We start from the raw sequence: 6000 nt of genomic DNA, 5'->3' as shown, positions 1-6000 counted from the left end.
ACTCTGCTCATGTAAGTCTTCAAATACTTCTCAAAATTCTTCATTTGTCATTTCTTATGAGTGCAGTAATATTTCATTAATTTTGTCTAGTAACTGGCAACTTTGATCACCTCCCTCCCCATTCTGCAACTTCTCCCTAACTACTGGTTCTTCCCTACAGTCTTTAAACTGTTAAATCTCCCCCAACGTTAAATCTTTACTAGATCCCGACCATCCCTTCAAGTTCTCATACTATTCTTCTCAACCAAACTCCTACACTTTTGTATCCATGTCCTCTGCTCTTTTCACTTCTTAATTCTTGGCAGTCTATCTGCGGACCTCATCACTCACAGCAATTGCTTTCTACAAGTTAACAGCAATCTCTTAATTGAAAAAGTAGAATGGTCTTTCTCACACCTCATCCTTCTTAATGTAATCCATTTGAAATTATCACACCCTTTCCTTTCTATCGTTTTTTGAATTGGTGACTCTAGTTCTTCTCCTAAGTATGAGATTGTTCCTTCTCAATCTCCTCTGCTGGAACAAAGCCCCAATCTGCGGTGTTCCTCTTGGCTCTGTCCTGGACTCTCATCTGCTTCCATAGTTTTAATTACAATCTCTATGAGGTGATAGATTTATATATTCCACACACAAACATCTTTACTCCACACCCAAAGAGTCTTCTATCACCAAATATCTATTAGATATTTTTAACTGAATGTTTTTTACAGAATGTTACATAACAACATGTACAAAACAGAACTCTTTATCTTTCCCCAAAAATACTTCTCTTCCAAATTTCCCTAGTTTTATCAAAGATACAAACATTTCTCTAGTTTCGCAGGTTTATAACTGAGGAATTTTTCTCAACTCTTCACTCTCCTACATCTCTCTCAACAGTTTCTAAGTCTTGCTGTTTCTACCTCCACATTTTCCCCATCAGAATCCTTTTCTCTGTTCACCCAGCTATTATCTTAGTTCAGGACTTCATCACTTCTCATCTACATTACTTCAACAACATCCTAAAAATTTTCCCTGCTTCATCTCTTCCTATTTCATCACATCCTTCACCAGTTGCCATAATGACTTTCAAGTGCAGATCTAACCATATAACTAACTCCCTTTACTCAAAAAATTCCAGTGGCTCCCTAGCAGAACAAATTTAAATTCTTCCTTTCGGCATTTTAAGACCTTTGTAACCTGGACCTAACCTACGTTTTTGGCCTCATTGTACATGACTCCCAGAACCCTGTAATCCAGATAAACTAGCCTTCTTTCTGTTCATCACACATGACACTCTATCTTCTTTCTCCATTTCCTTTGTACTGGCTATTCAACAGAACTGGAATGCACCCCCTCCTCACCTCTGTCTCCTAATGTCCCACTCTTCCTTCAAAACTCAGTTTAAGCATCTTCTACATGAAGCCTTTCTTGATCTCCACTGCTAGTGCCATCTTCCCCTATTTTATATTTAAGTATTTTGCGTTTATTCTAAGAATAAGGACTGTTTCATCCTTGTATTCCTATTCCTGGTGCCTAGGACAGTGTCTGGAATATAGCAGATGCTTAATAGGTGCTCATTGATTACAATGCATTCATACATCATTTATTTAGTGATTTCTCAACATGTTATTTCCAATTACTTGCTATCACAGTGTTGCTAAGGATATTTTCATGTATACACAGTCGTTCTTTTTATTTTTAACTTATTTTGGGAAGTTGTCAAACAGCGATTTCTAGGTCAAGGCAATGAACTGATTTTTTTTTAGTGCTATTTCATAATTATTTTCCAGAATGACTGGACCAAATCACAACACTAGCAAACATTACATTACAGTGCCTGGTTTTCCACAATCTCTCCAACAGAGATTACTCCCCTCTTTTGTCATCTTTGCCAATTTGCTGGTGATGAGGTGACACCTCAGCATTATTTTTATGTGTATTTTTTTGAGTGATTTGAAGCAATTTTTCCTATGGTTATTAGTTTCCAATTCTTTTTACCATTTCTTATCTTTTGAACACTTCTTCATTGGCTTTTTGTTTTATATATCTGTAAATCACTATACATCTTGTGTAGTGGACCCATCCTTATCAATTTTCCCCCCAGAGAATATTTTTTCTTTTTATTCTAACTGCATTGATTTTGTTTTCATACAAGTTTTTCAGTTTTATGAAAAAAAAGATAAACTGTTTTACCTTTTGTGATCAACTCTATCTCTTGGGTTAGTTAAGAATTTTCTCCCCTCAGTATAATTTTGAATTTTTTGTGGTATGTAACATGTTGACTACATCAATAATATTTAAAGTGGTCTTTCAATACTTATGCTGTTTTTTTAAACATTGATGAGTACTGTATTTTCTCAAAATCTTTTTAATAATAATGAAACTAATAGCTATCACTTATATATACAGTACCTACTATGCCCAAGGCACTACACTAAGCACTTTACAAATATTATCTCATTTGATCATCGCAGAACCTCTGGAAGACAGGTGCTATTTTATAGTTTAGGAAACTGAAGCAGAGATTAAGTGACTTGCCCTGGATAATGCAGCAAGTAGATATCTGAGGTTGGATTTGAACTGTATTTATTGACAACTGTTGCTTAGTTTTTAATATGAGAATGCTAATTGGCTTCCTAATTTTAGACCATCCTTATATCTCTGGCATAAATTCAACTTGATCATAATGATATTTTTTTTAATATTTTGCTATATAGTCTTTTTTGCTAGGATTTTATTTTAAAATTTTGCATAGAGAGAAATGGAAGGAAGAACTAATGGAATCTGAATGCAGATCAAAGCATACTATCTTTTACTTTATTTTTTGTTTTTTTCTTGATCTTTTTTATTTTAAAACACGATCAATATGGAAACATTTTTCATGATTGCACACGTATAACCTATATCAAATCGCTAACCGTCTCAGGAGGCAAGAGAAGGAAAGAATTTGGAACTCAAAATTTAAAAAAAAAATGTTAAAAATTATTTTTACATGCAACTGGGAAAAATATTTTTTAAAAAATTTTACATCTATATAAATTAGTGATATTACTCAATGCTTCTTTTTCTTTGCTTTATCCTTCTCTAGTTTAGGTGTTAGAATTATATTTGTCTAATAAAAAGTTTGGGAAATGTTTTTTTCTTAACTTTTGAGAACAATTTGTGTAGCTTAGCTAATAACTATGTTTTAGATGTTTAGTGGTCCAATTCCCTCTTGAAAAAGTTTGTTGATGATTTTTGGTTTTACCTATTTGCCTCCTACTCCCACCCCTTATTGAACCCTTTATTCCTATCTGTCTTTTAAAAATATCATACCCAAGTGCAGGAGCCACTCACAAGCCCAATCCCATTACTAATCAGGATGGGAACTTCCATTTCTGACCTTAGTTGGTTCACCCCTCCTTAGGCAACCTAATGGTCCCTGCCCTCTACTCCCAGAGGCTCACCAATTTAATGCCAAACTCAATGTAAATATATAACTATGCTCCAGTTTTAGCCCCCACAGTAGCTAGGATTATGGAAGTGTATCACCATGCTTGGTTGCAATCTCTTAAGTCATTTCCTTTTGCTCTTCCCTTTTCCAAGAAGTTTTCCCTTGTTTTGTCCTCATTATTTATCTTCCTTTCCAATATTTTCTGAATTTTATTTTCTGATTCACAGGCTCAAACTTTTGCAGAGGTTCCCAAAGTGGGCAATACTTCCCCTCAAGGGAGGGTGCTAGAATAATCCAAGAGGGCAGTGGTAGCATCAGGTGCAACTGAATAAAAATAAGGACGTGGTGAAAGCATAAGGAAAGAAGAGAAAATTTTGAAAAACCGTTCGTACATATTTCATCTGTTGTGTAACAGAGTTAAAATTGTAGTGATTATATTATTTTCTAAATAAACACACAAAATGCAAGTTATAAATGATCAGTGGTCAAGTCCACCAACAGGTCTTAACAAGTAAGTGTTGGCAGGCAAGCGTGCCACGCATTGTCGAGAAACGTGTAATGAGTTGTTTACAATACGATACCATATGGTTACATGATGCAATACTGCATCACCAAAATTTCAATGCAGGAAAAAACCTACAAATCTACAATAAGTTATTAAATTTGAGACGCATCATATTTGGTTTTTTACTAAGTATTCTAGGGACCTTCTATAAAGGCCTTGTGACAAAGATCGTTTGATAAGTAAACCCATTACATGGGTCCTGTGGTTAATGGCACAATGCTGGAGTGCCATCTTGGACCAGGTAGACTTTCTTCCAGAGCTCATCTGATATCATCATGTCAGGGAATACTAAAGGCTTACCAGTGAAAGTGGTTAGGTATATAGGGCTTTGCCAGTTTTATTATAATGATGTAATACTTCTACGTAGCTCAGAAATTTTGCTGTGGACTCTAGCTTGATAGAGCCTTGCTTATTGATCCTGGGGAACTCTGGGGCCATGGAGAATGCTGTTGATGGGAGACATGTGGGTTTTTAGATATGTAGGTTCAGAGGGAATGTCAGATGGCAGAGCATCAGAGTTCTCAATATCCATAATAGGATGAGTATCTTCCTCACATGCACAATCTGTGAGATCTGTTTGGTCTTCCAGAATACTTGTTAATTGAGAGGGCTCTTCTCTGAAGTAATCACTGAGTTCATTCGGGCTCAAAGGTGTTCCTTCTTCTCCTCCTGCCACTTGGAGGGTGCAATAACTTTTCAGGGATAGTTGTGTTAATAATTGGAAATTTGTGGATAGTGACTTGAATGATGTCACCAAGGAAGTAGATGTATCAATACAGATACGATGCAATGCAGATCTAATCAATTGGACTTCTAGGTTAGGGCATAGTGTGGGTTCCCCTAGTACATCAATGTTTTGTTGAATTAAAGATGGGCTTTTTTCATGTTCTCCTGTCAATTTGGGGGCCAATTGTAAGTTTTGTCAAATAGGTCCAATTAATTTACTCCAGCAAGATCCAAAAGTCTGGCAAAGAGGGCATAAATTTCATGTCTGGAGATCTCTTAGCACGTTGGAAGCTGTCTTGTTCATTTTGGAGACCCCTGCCTCAGGCCAAAGTGTATAACTCAGCTCTGTCATTTGTACATAGTACAATATGGTCTAGAACAGTTCTGGCTATTAATAAACTGGCAAAGTGGCAACCAATGTAGCAGTGATTGAGTCTGAGGCATCATGCCCTGCCTATTGATGGATTCCCTGATGAATGATGACAAACTTGAGAAGAAAACTTTGAAGGATGACGGTAAATATTATTTTCCTGGTAGCGGTTGAAGTACAAGTTTGTGAGAGCTCGGCAAGGCCTTGCTTACTTGTTCTTCCACAAGCTTTGGGAGGAAGAAACTGCAAGAGGAAATGAAGTAACCTAGTCTCCCTTTGGTGAATTCTCCTTGTGGGACCGCCTATATGGCCTGTTGCAGTGGAGGGTTTTGATTGTTTGCATCAGGAAAATGACTAAGGTCTGTAGTGTCATCTCGGCTAAGCTGACGGATTGAGTACCCATGCTCTCAGAAAGATACTGAGCCGCTTATCACTGTATTTTTTGACATCACCCTCACAGTACTAGTTGACCAATAAAGTTAATAAGCAATTGTCTAGATGGTTCCCAAGGTTGACACCTGCTTCTGTCACAGCAATGATTCAATGGTATAGGAGATAAACGTCTTTGGCGGCATAAAAAATCAATGTTCTAACCTAAGCATATTTAGTTTGGATGTTCAATGCAACTTCTAGCAGGTCATATAATGTGTCTATGACTATGATGTTGATTTTGATGCCTGTTTTATGGTGTTTTACTGAAATCCACTTACAACTTACTCTATTACAAATTCACTTGCACACTTTAGTCTCTGTTTCCATTTCTACTCTAGAAGAATCTGAGTTACATCTTACTCTTTCTCTAAATAATGCAAATTTCAAAAAACCGTTAAACGGGTTATAAAGATTTCCAGGGGGTTGCTGAATAATTTTTTTTGAAAAGGGGACAGTAGGCTAAATAAGTTTGGGAACCTTTGCTTTAAAGTA

The sequence above is a fragment of the Notamacropus eugenii genome, chromosome 3, assembly GCF_028372415.1.
Source record: "Notamacropus eugenii isolate mMacEug1 chromosome 3, mMacEug1.pri_v2, whole genome shotgun sequence".
Classification (NCBI taxonomy): Eukaryota; Metazoa; Chordata; class Mammalia; order Diprotodontia; family Macropodidae; genus Notamacropus; species Notamacropus eugenii.
Note: the sequence above shows the minus strand (reverse complement) of the source record.